At 38.3% G+C, this 21,422-nt stretch overlaps 2 protein-coding genes across 26 annotated transcripts in view; one reads left to right on the forward strand and one right to left on the reverse strand.

Moving 5' to 3' along the window:
- The window catches only part of LOC105477991 (NK2 homeobox 1), a 46,008-nt gene that overhangs the window by 23,371 nt on the left and 1,215 nt on the right, over positions 1 to 21,422 (forward strand). For 3 of the 18 annotated variants that reach the window (XR_011625938.1, XM_071100298.1, XM_071100315.1), the window contains 3 exons: positions 5,544 to 5,634; positions 9,544 to 19,404; positions 19,598 to 19,753. The gene's annotated coding sequence lies outside the window, so the exon portion shown is untranslated. Of the gene's footprint in view, positions 1 to 5,543; positions 5,635 to 9,543; positions 19,405 to 19,597; positions 19,754 to 21,060; positions 21,186 to 21,422 lie in introns of all 18 variants that reach the window. The other 15 variants (XM_071100309.1, XM_071100304.1, XM_071100300.1 and 12 more) reach the window with 15 other exon arrangements.
- Positions 6,984 to 21,422, reverse strand: part of LOC105477994 (uncharacterized) — a 164,336-nt gene continuing 149,897 nt past the window's right edge. For 4 of the 8 annotated variants that reach the window (XR_011625945.1, XR_011625944.1, XR_011625949.1 and 1 more), the window contains one exon: positions 21,179 to 21,314. The gene's annotated coding sequence lies outside the window, so the exon portion shown is untranslated. Of the gene's footprint in view, positions 7,073 to 13,127; positions 14,439 to 19,633; positions 21,315 to 21,422 lie in introns of those variants that run through there. The other 4 variants (XR_011625946.1, XM_011734936.2, XR_011625943.1 and 1 more) reach the window with 3 other exon arrangements.

Raw genomic sequence — 21,422 nt, forward strand, 5'->3', positions numbered from 1 at the left:
AATCTTAGTTACCTTTTTTGTTTTGTTTTAATTTTATCTGTACTTGAACCTGAGAAAAATACTGATTTTTAAGAATAATATTTAGGGCATGAATTTGTTTTATTACATGTTTTATATATGGCTGTTGTACTTATGAAAGATAACTGAGCTTTTCTTGGGTAAACCATCATATTATGAATGATTAACTAGTACACTATAAATAATGAAGCTCTACATTATAGCTGTTTTCATATTAACAGAACACTGAACTAAATTAACTGCATTAACATCTACATCATAAATGTTTTAAACGAATATGCAATATTTAACACTATTCTGTTTCTACAATTTATTCAATGCCTGGTTCAACCCAGAAAAGTTTTGCTTTAGTTTCATTTATTATACTCACAAATTGTTCTACTAGGAAAAAATATTGTATAGATTTTGTCATATTTTTGTTAAGTTCATAATTTGTTCCTTATAGACATTTGTTTCCTTTTTTTTCTTCCCTGCATCTTACTTTTTTTTTCTTTTTTTTTTTTTTTTTTTTTTGAGAGTCTTTGTAACCTTGTCTATATATTAAAGGTAGAGCTCCCTCTGGGCCGCTGAAGTGCTTCAAAACAGATTCACAAAACAGTTTGTTAAAAATATGTTTAACTTGAATCAGAAATATATACAACTTGACAATAGTTTGTCATCAAGTTTTGCTTCCTCTTAAAAGCTAATTTATGGATGTCTAGCAGGTATCGTTTTTAGAGACAAAACTAGCTGTGAAACTGTTGCTATTAAAAAGAGAATTATCTTCCAAATGAGTTGATGATCCATTCTTCTAAATTTATAAGGTACAACTTGCTGATGGAAGTAATTTACTCTTCAAACTCTGCAGTCATCTCTTGCCAAAAGAAAATGTTTGTTTATTTCGTTGTGGTCTATATGTTTTCTCCCTTTACATCACACAAGATGTTTTTCTCCTCCCAACCCCCAAAAGCCCATTGCTAAATATTGTCTTTCTTGAACACTCTGGTTTCCGTAGGAAAAAAAAAAATAGTTTCAAGAAACTGTCTTCACGCTAGCAAATAAACTTTGTTCTTTGTCCTTTTCTTTGAACAGATTTGATCTACTTCCATTGCAGGAGGTGTCTCTTAGCTAGGTTCTCTTTAGAAAAGTTACTCTTTCTACTAATTTACAGAGACAGCTTTGATGACAAATACTTTATTTAGAGCACTCATCTTACAAACACAGAAAAAAGCCCATGTTAGGATGTAAATCTTTTTCTTACTAACTAGCCTTTTAAAGGCAATAATATTTGTGTTTATATTTTAAACATTTGATATATTTGCCCATTAGGATTGAAGCATTAGCCCCAAATGTTAACTGCTCCAAAGAAAAGCAGTTTCAACAAATAACCTGAAATTGGCTCTGTTACACCAGTTTGATTTATAGGAATTTAAATAATAATGGCCTAAAATGCATATTACAATAACTCTGCTTATCTATAATATCTTAAGCAAACAATTTAGGTAGAAAAGTCATTTGATAAAGATAATTGGTTCAGGCAAAATAGAACTCACATTCTTCTGCCAGATAATAATTCAGCGGCTATTCTAACTTCAGTAGTGCTTTATTAGACCCAGTTCTCATTCTTCTTAAAGACTTAAGAAAAAAGACACATTCTTTATCTTTAAACAATAATTTTAAAATAAGTAAACAGCAGGAATGGGATAAAACTTCTCTATCAGATTTACTTGCTGTTATTCAATTTCTGAAAAATTTTCTTAGGGGACAGGAATGTCATATGTTTAGTTTCAGGACAAAGGCACCTTTTAAAATGAAGAGCTTAAACAAAATCTATAAAGAAGTTTGCTTAACAGATAGTAGGCTGACTAAGCTTTTAGTTGTTAAAATTATCAAAACCAGGGGGAAAAAAACTAACATTTAACGAACTTTAAAACTAATGTGAGGCTAATTTTTAATAAAGAACATCTTTTAAAAATAACAGAAGCAATTATGAACAATTTCTGGAATTCACTTTGGATAACATGTCGAGCAGGCACATTGTTTTACTATTCTTCTGTGATTTTCTTAACTTCCTAATTAAGAAAAATTATGTAACTTCAGAATGTATCCTGCTTAAGGAAACATTTTTATGCAGGATGGTACCCAGTTAAAACAAGACAAGACAAAATCTTAGAGTCAAACAACATTAATTAACTCATTTGGCAATTATGTATTATTGTTGCTATTATTATTTTGTTTGATTAATGACCAAGCTATTAAATAATTCAAATAATTCAGATTTCTAGCTGTGTTATAAAATGTTCTTTTAATAATTTAGCAATTAATTATAAACCCCTTGCATGTGATTCATGAATATTCACTTTTATATCTTGAGACATGTATTTAAATTTTACAGTTTATTAATTGCTTTTAGCTGCATGTTGTATTAAGGTGCAAATAATCTATTGTAAGTTGGTTGAGTTCATTTAAGAGAGTGTTTACATTTAATGTTGATTTTTAATAGACAGAAATAAAGTTGCTAAATTCAATACAAGGCAATTGTTAATTTGTTAAAGTTGCAAAAATTTTGTTAAAATGTTTTGGCAATAAAAAATTTCATAGATATTAATAAATCTTCACTTTATGACTTTCTATCCTATACACTTTTTAATTGCTTTAAATATATAAATATATTATTTATTTTTAAAGGAATGAGCAAATTAGAATTCCAATTCACTCTAAGGAGACAGAGTTTAAATTTTTCAACAGGATAATTAACTATTTGCTTGGCTTCAATTTATCTGTCTTGTACATACAGCGATTTGACAGAACTGACTAGTGAAAACTAACCAAAGCTAGAAATCAACGGAGAGAATAGTCAAGAATGGAAAAAGGAAGAGTTTCAGGAAATGATATTTTCCCATCAGTGGATAGGCATGCATACATTAAAGGCATAAAAGGCCGTGGGAGGAGAAACAAAAGCTGTAAGCTAAGGATCCTGCAAGTCTGAATTAACTAAATGGGGAAAAAAATGAAATCATTCTGCTTAAACCTGTTCACTAATAAAAGGAGAATCGCTTTTGTTAAATATGCTTGGTGTGATTATCAAGCAAAATTTTTTTCTCCCAGACATCTATGAATAAAACATGCATTTGAGCACTAGGTAAACAAACAATAAATGGATGAGTTCAGTTACAACATAATAACATTTTATTTGGAAAACATATATAATCATATTTGTATTGGCAATCCAAATTTAATGACTTCTTTCAGTAAAATCAAAGTGCCTCACAAATAACATTTAATGCATAAGGATTGTTTATTATTTGCCCATTTTTTTTTTCTGTTTTCTCAAATAAACAGATTTTTAAGGTCTCTGCTGAACCATACATAAACTAGGTGAAATGTGATTTTTCAGAAAAGACTTTCTTTTGGATTTTCTTAATTTTAGGTTACAGATGCTGTAAAAATAAATTTAAAAACACGTTTTTGAGATGGGGAGAAAATGTTTTCAGTCTGTGTAGCCTGGGCTGATTTGAACAAGACTCTGTGTGTAACCATAGTCTTTGGCTTATTAGCCATTTCATCAACACGACATCATCTTCTGCAAAATATGAATGAGGAGAAACCATTTACAATAAGAAAAGCAAACAACAGAATGAATTTCCTCTGTTGGTGTTTTGTGAGACTGTTAAACAGAAAATGGAGGGAAGAACTCTCTTTAGACGATATCACTTAATTAAGTAAAGCATCCTAATCAGAGTCCCCTCCAATTGTAATGACTGTAGGGAGTCAAGTACATTTCTGTCTATATTAGAGTATCTAACTGCAATGATTTATTGATATTTATTTTAGAAGTGCAACACAAAAGCAATAAAACAGAGGAAGCAGGGAGAGAGGGAACATGCCATTGCTTACTACAGTTACAACCAGAACACAACAAACTTCCTGATTTTCATGTGGGAGGTTTTGCTTTCCAAAATCAGAGCCCACCTTTATAAGAGAATGTTCCTTTTCCTCATTTGATTTTTCCAAATGTTCACTGTGGCGTTTCTTTGTCCATTAGATGAATCATTGATTCACTTTCCTCACTGCAAGAATCACTGCAAATGAGTGGATGAGCACCTGCTGTTTTCTGCAGTGACATTACTGGATTGCATTCTACCCTGATTTTAGTCTTAAAATACAGCTTCTCTGTATGAGAGAGAGATTGAGGAAGGAGAGTAAATATACAGTATAGGCAGACAGACATTGGCTGCCCTCCAAGTTGCACACAGCATAAACCTGTTTATCTGCTACATTTCACAAATCCCAAAAACATGTGAATAATCAGGCAAGCAACTGGATAAGTGATTCACACTAGGGAACCTAACCAATATTCTGATGAGAGGACACTATGATGCTAAGATGTTGAGGCAAATAGGCTTGTATTGTAGAAACTGCATATAGTAAAGTTGATTAGTGGTTCAAAGGAGAAAACAATCTGTACTAAAATGAAGTTGAGGCAGTATCCCACCCTGTGGTCTTTGGTTTGTTATATTTATGTGCAAGTTACCTGGATAATTGAGTTTAAAAATATACATTCATTCATACCATTCCAATAATTGGGGTCAGTATACATCGATTGGCCTTCATGTTAGTTGTCAAGGTAATTTATTTCTGGAGACCAAGATCTAAATATTGAGGGCTAGTGCCTTAAAACCCAAATTATACCAACACATCTATTTGAAATTAAATTACCAAACATACTTAGAACCTATTCATTTTGAAGAAGCAACTTTTCTTGGAAGGCTACAGTCAATTTTTATTATTGTAGAAGATGAATTGTCTGAGAATAAGTGAACTAGGCATGTAAGGCTCTTGTTATAGCTACATCACTGCTTTCTCTATTTTTCTCTTTGTTTCTTCCTCATTTGCTGATCATTTAATCTCCCTTTGTCTTATTCCCATGATTATTGTGCTTTAGCATTTAGCTGTGAAGTGGAAGCTCTCAAAGGTTTTGAGGCTAACCCCAAAAGTATACATTGTTTCTGAAAATTTCATGAGGTTGTTTGTGAATTTTGGGCTTAAATCACTTCCATAAACTATATTTGGTTAATTACAGCAAGATGAATTATCAACTTGCTTGATATATCTGTCTATTCGCTTATATGGTAGACCTGTCATCACAGGTCTATACCAGGAAAATGTAGGTTTCTCTACATTTGCAAACCCAAAATACTATTCCAGAAAGAAGAGCAATAATACAACAAGGCAATTGAATAAACATTGCACATCCTACAGCTTTTTTCCCCCTGCATTGCAGAAAGGCAAATTGCTAAAACTTTTTGATACTAGAAAACTTTGTTAAATTACGGTAACCAAAGACATAATCATCTTAGCAACAGAAAGTCTTGGAGAAGGTAGGTGACCTGGAAATTGATGTTCCAAACAATATTCTGCTACATTTGAGCTTCTTCATTAAAGCTTTGCCTCAAGAGAATGTATGTTGAGTCTACTGCCAATTGCATCTGCCAAATGCTTTTTATTGTCTGAACATTTTCTCATCTTCTTGCTTTTCGTCTCAGGTTCTTTTTATTCAGGATCAGGCACAGAGACTGACTGAATGGCTCCAATTATCAGGATTTGAAAACCCAGTATCAGAATCTACCACTTTGTGTAAGTCTGCCCTGAGCAGTGTTTTCTTTAGCAACAGGACACTTACATAATATGGGATCATCTTTTCTTCTTTACTTCTCTCTGACCTTGTAAAATATGACAAAATTTTTTCATGATTAATAAGTCCACTGCATGGGAGATTTTGCAGGAAATGCAACATAAGAACCAAAAAGCATTCTTTAAAAGATATGTTCAGGTAAGTGACAAATGGAAGTTTATGGGTGGTCAAGGGTGTTACTAAAATTGTTGACAACCTAATCAATAGTCTGAAGACTCAACACATTGATTTTTTAATCATAGAAAATTATACTAGGCTTTCTGTGTGAGTCGGGTTTTGAGTATATGCCCACAAAGCTGAAGTTGGTTCTGTGAACCTCAATTAAGGTCAACCACAGATGTTTTACGCAGCCAAGAAGAACCTTTTAAAAGTTTTTTTTTTTCTTTTTTTTTTTTTTAAAGTGATAGCTATTCTGATTAAAAAATCATCACCAGGGGCCAGGTACAGTGACTCACGCCTGTAATCCTAGCACTTTGGTAGGCCAAGGTGGGCAGATCACCTGAGGTCAGGAGTTCAAGACCAGCCTGGCCAGCGAAGTAAAGCCCCATCTCTATTAAAAATACAAAAATTAGCTGGGCATGGTGGCAGGCGCTTGTAATCCCAGCTACTCAGGAGGCTGAGATAGGAGAATTGCTTGAACCCGGGAGGCGGAGGTTGCAGTGAGCGGAGATCGCACCATTGCACTCCAGCCTGGGCAACAAGAGCGAAACTCTGTCTCGGGGGGAAAAAAAGACCAAAAACAATCACTAGAGCTGGGCATAATGACGCATAACTGTAATCTCAAAACTTTAAGAGGCCGAGGCGGGCAAGTCGCTTGAGCCCAGGAGTTCAAGACCAGCTTGGGCAACATAGTATGACCCTTAGCCAGGCATGGTGGCGCACACCTGTAGTCCAGCCACCTGGGAGTCTGAAGTGGGAGGATCTCCTGAGCCTCAGACGTCTAGGTTGCAGCAAGCTGTGATCATGCCACTGCACTGCAGCCTTGGTGACAGAATGAGACCCTGTCTCAAAAAAAAAAAAAAAGAAAATCACCAAATCCTACATAATCTACATACCACAGGAATCTTAGAAATAATATGTGGGCTGCAAGTGAACTTTTTAATTCTCAAAGGCAATACAAAAAGGATATGAAGTTAAAAAAATAAAAAGTTGTTCCTTTCTTTTCCCCTAGTCTCCTCAATCCCATTCCCCAGTGGTGGCCTTAATAGTCTCTCATATATTTTTACCAATTTTTAAAAATTCATATGCAAGCACATCATCTTTTAAATCACAAATAAAATCATACAATATATTTACTATTTTAAGCTTGTTTTTATTCACCTCAGTGTATGTGACTGTTGCTCCATGCCCTACACATGGGTTTATCTCATTCTTCTAGAGCTGCAAAAGATATTACATAATATAGTATTATATATATAACCACTACCATGTTGATAGATATGTAGGTAATTTCTATTTAATTTCTTTGCTTTTACAAATAATACTTCAGCAAATGTATGTATAGTTTTTTTTTGTTCTTCTATAAGTGTACTTGCAGAATCAATTCCTTGAAGTAGAATTGCTAGATAAAAACACATTTACAATTTTTGAATTATATTGCCACATTATTGACATAAGAAGTTGTAACCATTCATTTTTCACTGACAATTTTCGAGAGGTGAGGATTTTGACAAGCACTGAAACGAGTTCTGTGTGTGACACATCTGCCTTCTAGTCCATGTCTTCAAACTTGGCTAAACAGAGTTCAGTGGCAGCTGGGAGGCTTAGTGATTATCTCGTGGAAAGAAAGAATCTTCCTATGGCCTATGTGCTCGGAATAGCAGCTGTGGCTGGGAGGAGCAGCACTGGGATGGGGAGAGAAATAGCTAAGGAAGTATGGCTGCCATCAGTTTAGGACTGGACTTGAGTTTTCACCAAGGCCACTTCCTAGAAGCCTTCCTGACACGGGTGGGGGCTGAAGAGCAAAACCAGGAGCCATTCCCACAGGCTGTCATGAGAGTGGAGAAGCAGCTACATTAGCACCATCTGCAGCCTCGCTTTCCGCGCACACTCTCCATCTCTGCTCAGATTCTAATCCACGTATGCATTTACCTTTTCTCCATAGCTCATCCTGGCTTTTAGGGAAGTGCTATTCTCAGTCACCTGTGGCTGCTCATCAGCAGGCAGGAGTTCTCTAGGCTTCCTCTCTATTTTACCACTTAGTTTGTCTCTGCGTGATTAACCCAGAAAATTTGCCCGACATTGACCCAGTTCCCTGATTTGAAGAGACAGCCTCATCCTTGAAACTTTGACTCCTTATTCAATACTTTTATCTTTATAAGTCCTGTTTTCATCTTGAAATAGAAACTGGGAAGTGCCTCTTAATCTACACCTAGATCGCAGCCTTTACGTTGAGGGGTTACTTGAATGTTCTCAGGGTTGCAGTTACACTAGAAGTTTGGTTTGTATTTAGCATTAACATGCTAGGCACTATGGTAGCCCCTGTGGGTGCAAAAATGCATAAAACACAGTTCATGCCTTCAGAAGTGTATACCATAGTGAGGAGGAAGCACTAACAAACGCAAGCCACTCTGAGAAGCGTTAGAACAGAGGTATTTAATTAAAAAATTCTATGAAGTCTCAATTCTGGAAATTTATCCTACAGACATACAAAAGGACTTATAGACAAGTTGTTCACTGCAGCATTGCATGTTATGTGAAGAGTTAAGAAACACCCTGTCAACAAGGACATTTTATGAGTCCTATATACTGACATGGAGTGATCTTTGGGATATATTTTATATGAGCAATCAAGCTGCAGAAGATGTATGGTATATGTTGCTTTTTGTGTAAGAAATCTAGGAAATAAAAATATGCATTAATGCTTGTATATACATAAAAACATTGGAAGAGCCCGGAGGAACACAGGGCAAGTGTTAACCTATAGGGGGCATCAGGGATTAGTGGGGTGGATAGGAAAAGGGAACATAATACAGCTTTTCAATGTATATGTTTTAATGTCATTTTAATTCTTGGGCTATGTGATTGTGTTATCTAGTCAAAAATAGCATATTCGAAACTTACATAGTAAAATAAGATTTCCCCCTCTTCAACCTCTGCACTTCCCGAGGTGTTTGGAAGTGCTTGGCTACATTTATCTGGGATAAAGAACATTACATGGGACTGGACAAGGGAGGCTCCGAACAGGATAAAGAAATTTTCTTAGAGTCCACTGAATTTTTCTTACCACATTCATAAATCTACTATCTCATGGAGATGATTTTGAGCAGAGCTAGGAGAAAGAATAGATATTCTTCACAAAATTCTGAGAGATGGAATTTCTGGGTTTTTGTTTTGTTTTGTTTGAGACAGAGTCTCCCTCTTGTCACCTGGGCTGGAGTGCAGTGGTGCGATCTCAGTTCACTGCAACCTCTGCCTGCTGGATTCACGTGATTCTCCTGCCTCAGCCTCCCAAGTAGCTGGGACTACAGGCATGTGCCACCTCACCTGGCTAATTTTTTGTTTTGTTTTGTTTTTTGGTATTTTTAGTAGAGATGGGGTATTGCCATGCTGGCCAGACTGGTCTCGAACTCCTGACTTCAGATGATCTGCCTACCTCGGCCTCCCAAAGTGTTGGGATTACAGGCGTGAGCCATGGCACCCAGCCTGAAATTTCTTATAAACAGGACACATGTAAGATATGGGAATAATTTCGGATGTTTCATTTTTTTAGCATCCTATAGGCAAGGCTGTGAGAGTGGCCACTTCAGGTTTCCCATGATGATGTGGTAGGAAAGGCATGATTTACCCATACCTTGAGTTGACCTGCTTAAGTCATGAGGTTGAGCAATGTGAAACTTTTCTTCCTAAAGCTTTAAATAGGCTGGGCATGGTGGCTCGCACCTGTAATTCCAGCACTTTGGGAAGCCAAGGTGGGAGAATCACTTGAGCCCAGGAATTAGAGACCAGCCTGGGCAACAAAGTAAGACCCTGTTTCTACAAGAAATCAAAACATTAGTGGGGCGTGGGGGCATGCGTCTGTAGTTCTAGTTATACGGGAGGTGGAGGCAGGAGGATTGTTTGAGCCCAGGAGGTGGAGTCTGCAGTAAGCCATGACCGGGCCACTGCACTCCAGCCTGGGTAATAGAGCAAGACCCTGTCATACACACACAAAAAGCTTTAAATAAAGGTCTCATGCTGATCAATGAATAAGAGAAATTGGCTGCCTTACCAAGTAAATGCCTCTTTTATTTAACAAAGATGTGTCCCATAAATTTTCTAGAACATCACATTAAAGTGATTTATAGAAAGGTTGTGGGATAGAATTAGATCTTGAGAATTCTCTGGTCTCTTCCATAAAGTGAAATCAGGAAGTTTTGAAAGAAGGTGGTAGATAATAAATAATTTGTGAGGAAAAATGTTTATGATGATTTCATGACTCTAATGTTAGAAGACTGTTAAAGAGTGATATAATCATCACAGGAGCCACACAAGGACATAAAAGGCCCTTGGTAGATGAGGAGGACTTTACTTCCCCGTACATCTCTGCACCAAAGCTCATTACTACTATGACTTCCCTGACTTTCCAGTTCATTTTAGTCCTTTTTGGCCATAAGACTATACCTAGGTGATAAGCTCTGGTTACCCAGGAAGCATGGGGGTAGGTGAGCATGAAGGGGTGATTCCCTGCCTTCCATTCACCAGTTTCTCTCATTGCTTCCCTCATCCCCCACAAATTTCATCTCTCAGCTGGTCTCAAATCAGTCCTGTGACAAGAGTCTGAAAAATCCTAGTGATTTAGGAATGAGGCTTTCAGATATGATAAAGTGACCACATAACATATCTAGCCTACACCTAGTATCAGTTTCTTTTTTGAAGTACTAGTGAGTCATTTTATTTTTTATGTGATTATCACACAAATGTGAACATGTTAAGCAAGTTATTGCTAGCAATCAGGACCGCTTGTTACATAACATCAGTAAGAGGGACTCAGGTGAGAAACAACTCTGATTATAGGTATTTAGCCCAAATGTACATCAGTTGTAACTCCTTCAATGTATTCTTTTAGCAGCTAATTGAAATACTTTATCAGTGAAAGTCTTGACACAACAGTTACACAAACATACACATAAGAACATGAGGAAATTAAATAAGACTTATAATATACACCTTAACAAAATGATGGCTTAATTTGTACTCCTTTTGTAATTTTAACTAAATATTGTGGTGAGTAGTTCTTACTTTACATCCTAAGTATATGGGCATTTATTACACACAATATGAAAATACTTCAGGAGGCTTGTGATTAACGCTGTGGTATTCAGGCACAGTTTATAGCGACTTTCAATCAAAGACAAAAGGCCCAAGCAGATGATGAAACACTTAAAAAAGATGTATGTATACAACCAAGGACTTAATTCAGACTTTCTCATTTTAGCTCAGTTCTAGTTCTTGGCTTATCAAGGATGGCCCCAAAGAAGTATTCTCTGAGCCTGGCTCAAGGACGCCCTATGGATTAGCCCCTAGGGTAGGTTGACCAGAAAAAGTACAGGATGTTCAGTTAAATTTAATTCCAGATAAAGAGTGAAAAATTTTAAGTATAAACATGTCTCAAATATTGAATGTAACATACTACATTTAAAAGTTAGTTGTTTATTGGAAATTCAAATGTAATTGGACATTTTTTATTTTCATTTTTTCTAAATCTGGCATCCCACGGGCGCTGAAGAATACTCAAATACCTCCTTTCCCTGCCCACCATGACTGAACTTGGATCTTTCAATCATACGGACACATGCTTAAACTCTTATGTACTCACTCTCTGAGATAAAATGCCTTACAGATGTGAAATCCTCAAATACAGAATTTCTTTTTTTTTTTTTTTTTTGGAGATGGAGTCTCACTCTGTCACCCAGGCTAGAGTGCAGTGACGCGATCTCGGCTCACTGCAAGCTCTGCCTCCCGGGTTCACACCATTCTCCTGCCTCAGCCTCCCGAGTAGCTGGGACTACAGGCGCCCTCTACCATGTCCGGCTAATTGTTTTTGTATTTTTAGCAGAGACGTGGTTTCACCGTGTTAGCCAGGATGGTGTCGATCTCCTGACCTCGTGATCCGCCTACTTTGGCCTCCCAAAGTGCTGGCATTACAGGCGTGAGCCATTGCGCCCAGACCAAATCCAGAATTTCAATCTAGCTCCATGGTCTGGATCTCTTATTGGATATTGCCTACTACCTAAGCTTGTTCCCTCCCCATATAACATTTTGTTTATACCATATATTTTCAAAGACATTTTTAAACATTTGTTTTTGAAGAGAACATCAATTGCCTTGCCGCTAAATGCAATACAGAGAACATTTGAACATCTAAGTTCTTCTCTCTCTCTCTTCCTGAACTTAAATGCAATTTTGATTTTTCTTTCTTTTTGTTTCAGACGGAGTCTCACTCTGTCACCCAGGCTGGAGTGCAGTGGCGCTATCTTGGCTCACTGCAACCTCTGCCTTCCAGGTTCAAGTGATTCTTATGCCTCAGCCTCCTGGGTAGCTGGGATCACAGGTGCATGCAGCCACACCTGGCTAGTTTTTGTATTTTTAGTAGAGATGGGGTTTTGCCATGTTGGCCAGGCCAGTCTTGAACCCCTGACCTCAAGTGATCCACCTACTTTGGCCTCTCAAAGTGCTGGAATTACAGATATGAGCCACTGCGCCTGGCCCAATTTTGATTTTTCAAAAACATGTTCTTATGGTTTGGTGCTTACATTTTAAAGAGTAGAGAGATATGAAACGAGATAGGAGAGTGCTTTTCAGACTAAGTTTGTACCTCTAGATTGGTCTCTTGGAACTGTGGTAAAGGTAGCTACTCAAAGGTTTAATTTAAGATTTTCTAAGTCAAACCAAATGCCACTACTACTAAAATACAGGAACTAAAGAAAAGGAACAGCAATTTGGTAGGATAAAGAATAAAAACTGTAGAGTTAGCAGATTTGAGATCAAGTCCTAGCTCTGTACCAGAAGTAGCTGTGAGATCCTAGGTAAGTCATTTAGCCTCTGTGACTTGCCAGTTTCCTCCTCAATACAACAGGGATAGTAGGGCCACCCAAAACAGACATGCTATTTGTAGAAATGATTTGTAACCTTCAAGTCCAATCCAGATGCTTGCAGTGGTGATGATGAAGATGATGGTCAAGACATAAACATTATACAAGTCAATTATTAAAGATATTTAAATTTTGACTCTCAATTTTTTTACTACCTACTTGGTTCACAAGAACTATATATATAAGAGTATTGTTCTTATATGGGTTGAGAAAAGAAAAAAGACACCAACAACTAACCCAATTTCATATACTTTTAGAAAACAGCTAACTAAAATGTTATGTGTCTAAAAATGGGATGTTTAGAGTAAAATATTTAGGATCACATTGAAATCATGGATAACAGAGAAGAACACTGAGAAACATTTTGTTTAAAGCCATTTACTTTTATTTTTGGGTCAATACTCATTCGATAGCCTATTTATTTTATAAAAAGCATTAGCAAGGTCTTTTCAGACTCATTTATTATTATTATTGCCATAATCAGCTTGGAGTTTTCAGTGCATAGTGAAGGCTTTGAGGAGATGTTGAGTGTATCTATTTGTTCAGTGATAATAGAGAGGATGGAGCAAGAGAAGAGGTGGGCTGTATGCCCTAGGGTTCCTTTTTGGCACTTGTGTCCTATGCTCAAGGAGAAGGGTGGAGGGAGCTCCCAGGCCAGCTCTGGTGAAGACTGCGGGGGTGCTGAGCTGTCTGAGCACTGGGTGCCAACTCTGATTGGAGAGTATTTATCCTTGTTGAATTTTACTTCAGGCTTTATGATATAAACAACACATACATGTTACAGAAAACTAGTGAATATAGATAAGCAAACAAAAAGAACTTAACAGTCACCCCTAACTCTTCCCCGTCGAGAGGTTTGGAATGCTCGTGAAATGCTAGTTTGTGTTGCACTGTATCCCCACGTGAGTTGTGAGCTCTGTGAGGGAACAGAGTTCATCCTGCTCTGTCAGAATCCCCAAAGAGGCCTATTATGGTGGTCTGCATGGAGGTGTTACTCAACACACGCATTTTAACCAAGGCATCTAGGTTGGCGCTAAAAGTCTTTGTCACCAAATCCTGAGCTCCATCCTTTACAGGGTCTCGAATTGCTTCTCTTTCACTTCCACTTCCCACACTTGGTCATAAAAGTAAGGGAGTTGGGGTTCCAGCGCTACATTAAAAGTGTCTACCTTTAGAACTCAGGATCATCTGAGGGACTGAGTGGAGAGGGATCAAGTGGGATAAGCCTGGCGCAGTCATCAAACTTTACTTGTTGGAGTGGAGCAGTTACCCTAAGTACCTCAGGTTGTTTGCCTTTGCCCCAGGTGCAGATTTCCATGGACTCAGTTCTGGATCCTGGGACAAAGAGGGGATGGTACATAAAAATCAGAAGACACATCTTCACCCAAGGTGAGGCAGGCAATATTGCTTTGGAAATAACTCGATGGAGAGAATAAATAGAAAGAGGCATTCTTCTCCACTGCACCATAAATCGCTGAGCAGCATTGGCCCATCTGTGCTCTGGGGTATTGGTGGCAGCGCCAGTAGAACATGCAGTGGTGGTGGCCAGCAGAGGGGCAAGTGGCCTGTTGCTATACAGGAGGCAGTGGTTTCCAGAGAGGCACAGACATGGTAGAGCCCTGAAGTGCAGTGGGATCTAGAAGTATTCCAGTTTACAGTAGATGTGGTTGTACCTGTAGGACACAGTGGTAATCAATAGAGCAAAACAAAATCATAAGAATGGCATCTTTCCCAAGAATTATAACCAAGTACTTGCAAGATACAACCCAAGACATGTGTGTTCCATGTGTGTGTCTGTGTGTGTGCGAAGAAGGGCAAAAACTCTAGAGAGGGCTCCATTGCAGACATCTGACCTGACTTCCTCTTTCCTAAAACCAGTCCTAAAAGGTGTTACTAAAGTAACAAAATGATTGTCCTTTCCAGTCATTTGACTAAACTATTTTTGAACTCACAGCCTTCCTCTGGTGTCCTATAATACTTGAATTGGATTAAGGAATCTCTGACTCTCTCCCTAGAATTTCTGGGTTAATAATAATATTGACCTTGTAGGGTTGTTAAGAGGATTAAACAGTGTAATACTTGTTGAGAGCTCAGCACAGTGCTAGGCACATAGTAAGCACTTTTCAGTATTAACTCTAATATGACTGCTGCCTCAGTTCACCTCCCAGACAGGTCTCATTTTCTGCTTAGTGTGCTCACTAAGCTTAAATTGTGACTCATCATTAATGTCCTTGGACATATTACTTAATTTCTGGGTAATCTGAATTAACCCTACAAATATGGAGCCCACTGTGTGCCAAGCATTGTGCCAAGTACTGCAGACCCATGTATAAACAGCTCGAACATGCCCCTGCCTACAAAGCGTGCAATGTCTAGGAGGCAGGGGAGGCAGCGAAATGAGCAATTTTAATACAGAGCTGCAAGGAAATCAGATGTGCATAGGCCCACTCATCCAACTTGTGTTGGACCAATAGTTAATAGACTCATCCAAAAAGTCAGTAAAGTGGAGAGTCATTAAAAATGTTATCTACATGCCTTAAATGTTCTATTTCAATTTAAAGAGAGTAGAGGTTGTTAGGAGATGGGAGCAGGGGAATGTGGAGTGGTTACTCAAGAGTACAGGGCGTTTTTCTGGGGAGATGAACACGTTTTGAAACTAGACAGAGTTGGTAGTGACACAGCATCATGACTGCACTAAATGCCATTGACTTGTATATTTTCAAATGGTTAATTGTACGTTATATAAATTTCACTTCAATAAAATATAAACGTATATTATTTTGCCAAATTTTTGATGCAAGGCTAAGGACTTTTCCTTAAATATATGTCCAGTAATTGAAGTCCCGGTCATCTTTCTGATATAAACCACATCCATAATATATACACGTTTTATTTCTATTTTAATTTCTTTAAATTGGAGCAAGAACTTAGATACTGACAAATCTATGTCAGAGTAGAATCTGTTTAGATGTTTAATGATTTCTTTCCATTTCCAATTTTATATCCATGAGAGTAACTTTTAGAAGCTTACATTTATGTCTTTGTACATTATAGAAACAACTTTCTGTACTTATATTTTATCAATTTACATAAGATTTCCTCAAACAACATAGCTATAACCATAGTAAAACTATTATAAAATAATTTAGACCAAACACATCTGACTCTTGGTAGGCATACAATGCAATTCAACTGGTGAGAGCAGTAGTAAGATGAGTGTATAGATAGCAGCTTATCAGCTTTGAGCGTTGGGGAGGGCAGGGCTGTAGTCAGTGTGCTTTACAAACGAAATTACATGTATCAAGTAAGCTGGTTAAATAGAGGCCACTTTAAGAGCATTTGTAATACAGTGGATGTCCAGAAGAAGGATGCTTAACCTGGACTGGGGGTTGAGAAACGTCTTTCCAAGGGAAGTGACATAAGTTGAGATCTAAAGGCGTGGAAGGACTTACCCAGAAGAAAAGTCAGAAGAACTGTTTCAAGCACTGGAAACAACCAGAGAGAGAAGAGAGGAGCATTGGAGGAACAGCAAGAAGTATTGCTGGAGTGTGGCATGCAGAAGGGGATGTGTTGAAGATGAAACTTGGAGAGGATCATGTTAACCATGTTAAGAAGTTTAGACTTCATTTTAGGGACAGTGGAAAGCCATGGAAAATTTTTAAGTAGAGGACTGACAAAATCAGACTTGTGTTTTAGAAAGATCCCCTGGACTGCATTCCAGGGACCAGAATAGAGATGGTGGTAGGGCAGTGGAGGGGTGAAGGGTAGGGAAGTCCAGTGATGGGGCTACCAAGGGAGTGGTGAAATGAGCCTAGTACTATAGGGATAGAGAAGAGTACACATCAGCTCTGAGAGGCAGGTAGGGGGTAGACTGTACGGGGGTTTAGTGACCAAGTGTATTTGGGGGTGAAGGAAAGAAGGAAGACCAGCTTTGGTGATGGTGTCATTTGCTGAAATAGAGAACATGGAACAAGAGTAGCTTTGGAAAGAAGATGAGGTAAACTTAGAATATATTGAATTTGAGGTCTAATGAAGCTGTGGGATGTCCATTAAGTAGCTAGACATGTAACTCTAAAACTGGATCTCAGCGGTTAAAGGGGCCAAAAAGTCATATAAGGTAAGGAATGGAAAGGATGCAATGAGTTTTATCAATGACGAGGTCCCTGGTAACATTGGTGAAAGCAGCTTTAGAAAGCAGGTAGGCACATTAGCCCAATGGTAATGGGTTGGGGAGCATGTGGGCATGAGGAAATGACCATGGGTACTTAATCATTTAGAGAATTTGGGATTTGAAGGGGAGGACGGAGTAGGGAAATTTCCAGAATAGCTGAAACAAGAGTAGGGGATGAAGAACATATTTAAGCATTAGTAAGATGAGTCAGTAGAAAGGTAAAGGCTGCAAACGTAAGGGAGGAAATAATGAGGGGGTTAAACACAGAAACCGACACTTAGTATGGAACGCTGTTGTGAGGGGATAAGTGAGTAAGCCCATGTAAAGCATTATGCTCTGCCGGGCACAGTGGCCCATGTCTGTAATCCCAACGCTTTGGGAGGCTGAGGCAGGCAGATAGCTTGCGCTCAGGAGTTCAAGACCAGCCTGGGCAACATGACAAAACCCTGTCTCTGCAAAAAACACTAAAATTAGCTGGGCATGGTGGTTCACGCCTGTAGTCACAGCTACTTGGGAGGCTGAGGCATGGGAATCCCTTGAGCCCAGGAGGTTGAGGCTGCAGTGAGTGCTGACTGTGCCATTGTTCGTTCCTTTCATTCTCTATGCACTGCCCATCCCCCATTTTGTTTCATCTGTGCCCTGATATAGTTACTTTGGCCTGTGCCTTTTTGGCTGCATACCTGTGGTTTTGGATAGTTACCCATGCAATTCTGGATGGACATCTAGGTTTAGAAACTAGTAGAGACTGGTCTAATGACTTGCCTGTCCCCTCTTCCCATATATGGCCTCAGCAAATCCCATTTCTCAAATGTGTACTCTCATTTTCACTGTCATGTTTAGCTGCTCAGCAGAGGTGATGGGCTACTAACCACACCTGAGTCATCTCATGTACTCTTTCAGACTTCAAAGTATCTTAGCTTTCCATTTTTTCAACTAAGCTAAGATGGGAGGTTTCTCTTCATTGTGGAAAGAGGCTCTTTTCTCCTCATAGATGTATTCCAATGTTTATCTTTAATTATTAACAAGAATTATTAAATGCTCAGTTCATTGCTTGCACACGGTATTCAAAAAACTGAATTTTCCTTTCCTTAGTTCTGTTTGACACATTTCATTTCCTCATTGCTCACCTCTTAGCCATTTTTCTGCCATACAGGCCCTCCTCCTCATGCCCTCTTTTTTTTTTTTTTTTTTTTTTTTTAGCATTTCGATATGTTTCTTTCCAATTATTTCTATGCTTTGGAAAATATAATTGAAAAATTACTGCATGTTCTTTTTTCACTTGCTATTTTAACATAACTATTTTCCTGTTAAAATTATTAACTATAATTTTGATAACTGCTAGATATACCAGCTATATCAAGCTTCATCTGGCCATTTTCCTATAATCAAACATTTAGGTGCTCATTTGTTTACACATATATTTTTGTTCACATTGTTTATTATTTCCCTACCTGAGGCTTCTAGAAGTGGGATTACAATGGTAAGCATTTTAAGAGAAATACAAAAGCTAGTTTCATATTAAGAACTGATATCACATTAAGAAGTGATACTGCTGTTTTCTCACCAGCAGACTACTAACTTTTCAAGTCCCATTGATATTACAGCAAAAAAGAATGGCTTTACGAATCTCATTCATTTTATAAGTAGCATCATCTTCATTTTAAAAATATAAGTCATCTAATTGTTTACAGTGTTATACACTGTTCAGAGAACTACATAGCTCTGATTCCTTCATTCCAAAAATGTACATTCCAAGGAAGATACACCGATGTGAAGATTCACCAAATGCAGACAAGAACTATTAAAAGTATCCCATGGATGGACCTCCAAATGAGTTTAGGGTAATTGCACTTAAAATATTAGGACCAAAGTACATTTATTTTATAGATGGAGGAGGGGAGGAGATGAGTGGGGACCAGCTGAGACATCCAGTCTTCACCTGGACATATGGAAAGAACAAATGTGTGATCTGCTCATTCTCTCCGAAGGTCTCTGTTGTTACATATTTCCTCCTCTCTTCCAGAGCATAATAACCAATGACTGCTCTCAGAAAGGTACTGTGACCACCACTTGCTTGGCTCTCCAACCTCCTCCCCCATTTCCCTGTTGATTCCTCTTTGCCATATCACCTTCTGTCCCCTAGCCTTGCCTCAGGTCCCTGAAGAATCCTGCCCTTAATCTGTGGGGGTGGTAGGTGGCACTGGTTTGAAGAGCTTACTGGATCTCCCTCAGTGAGTCAGCCTGGAGTTGTGTTTGAAAACCACAGGCCCTGACTGTGGCTTTCAGACCTCCCAGACACCACCTGCTGCTGCCCGTCATCATCTTCAGGAGCTGGGCTCCCCTGTGGGCCTCCTCCTCCCGCCTCTGCTGCAGCGGTCCCATGGGTACCCGCCCTCTCTGACACCACACGAGAAGCCATCTAGATTCCAGGAACAAAGCCATCTTTATTTGCCTCCTTCCCACTGAAGGTAAAAGCAACATTAATAACCACAACAAATAGTGAGTGCTTACTATTATTCATTTAATTGTTGGCCCTTCCATCCCTGGCCATGATGAGAGATGTGCCATAACTTACTCCTAAAGAGACCTGAGGACACACGTGCACAAACATATTGGGTATATCATCACTGGCATCAAAACTGATTTTCCCTGTCTACCCAGAACAGGCCCAAGGGAGAGGGAAAAGTGGATACCCACCTGTGTCGCCATTTGTGTGCCAAGTCCAGGAACAGTCCATGCAGCCCTGCGGCATCCCACGACGCTGTCACAAAGAAGTTCACCCGAGGCTGAGGTGTTGTCATCAGAATGTTCGTTAAAGTAGGAACGCTGACCTTGTTCTTGGGCAGATACTCTTCCTGTGGAGTATCCAGCCTGTTTGCCTAGTTTCCTTGTTCTTCCGGGGTCTGATCTCTATCTGTTTTACTGTATTGCAGCTACCAAAGTGGTATAAGTAAAATTGAAAGAATTCTAAACAGCTTTTTCCCCCATGTTAGCTGCCTCACGTTAATGTGGTCTTATGGTCTGCAAATAAGTGTTTTGATGATTTGGCGACTGCAGTTATCCATACTAGCTCTCCTATCACTGACTACTGACAGCTAATTATTATCGAATACCCACCCACCCAGGGTGAGTTATAAGTTATACCAGGTGTTTTGCTTAACAATACTAATGCAATTAACTTTACTGTTTACTCTCTCATCTTAAAGTAATCAGCTGGTAAAATAAGATGGATTGGATAGGTACTTGAATTTTTTTTGTTTGTGAGGCTTTTCTCCTATTCATATTAAATTTAAACTGCTTTTCAAATTTATTTTGCTATTCATATTTCCTGTGCATGAATCATATAATCATGTCCTTTGCCCATTTATCCGTTGGGAATATTATTAGTGTTCACATGTATGTTTGAATAACTTTTCATATACTTGGTGCTGATAATTCTATTTTTCATGTATGTTGATTTTTTTTTGGTTTTTGTTGTTAGTTATTTCTATTACTTAGAAGTTAAAAACTTATGTAATTATATTTGACCATTTTATTTCATTTCTAATTTCTCCATTTGCTCCAACTGTAAGAAAATTATCACTTTAAATTGAGACTAAAAGCCCTATATATTCTTTTAGGTCTCTATTTCCCACCATCCCTGATATTTTACTCTGACATTCTCTAGGCCTTACAGCCCAGGCCCCATAATTATTCAACACATTATTTTCACAAAGGTTAGATGCTTGTGTTATGACTTCAACTAAGCAGTCACCTTAGAGTCTACTACCTACCCATTTATCCTGTCTTTACAACTATTTGTCATGTCTTCTGTTGTCCAAGGGGCTTACAACATTCACACCCAACTTCAATCATTCACCTACTCATTTACTTATTCACTCACTCACACTTTCATTTATTCATTCATTTACTGTATTTGGCACACAAACTCTAGGATGACCACCAGGGATCCTTGCTTCCTGGTGTGTTCACTCTTGTGTGCAGGCAGGACCTGGGACTTGCTTCTAACCAACAGAATATGGCAAAAGTGGTGGGATGTTCTTCCTGTGATCATGTTACATAATATAAGATGCTGTCTTGCTAGTAGACTCACTCTAGACGCTCTCCTTTTTGGCTTGATGAAGTAAGCAGTCATGTTAAGGAAGCTCTAATGGTGAGGAACCTTGGGCAAACTCCAGCCAGCAGTCAGAAAGAAGTCTGGATCCTTGGTCTTAGAGCAGCATGGAAATGAATTCTGCCAATAACCTGAGCGAGCTTAAAAAGGGGTTTCTTCCTCAGTCAAGTCTCCAGATGAGAACACTGTCCAGGTGTCACCTTGATTACAGTCTTGTGAGACTCTAAGGAGATGGCCCATCTAAGCCATGCCCTTACCTAGAAACTGTAAGATAATAAGCAGTTGTTGTTTTGAGCCACAAAGTATGCAGTAATTTGTTATGCAGAAATAGAAAACAAATACACAATGCTGTGCTAATGATCATACGCATGA

The sequence above is a fragment of the Macaca nemestrina genome, chromosome 7 (genome assembly GCF_043159975.1).
Source record: "Macaca nemestrina isolate mMacNem1 chromosome 7, mMacNem.hap1, whole genome shotgun sequence".
NCBI classification, from domain to species: domain Eukaryota; kingdom Metazoa; phylum Chordata; class Mammalia; order Primates; family Cercopithecidae; genus Macaca; species Macaca nemestrina.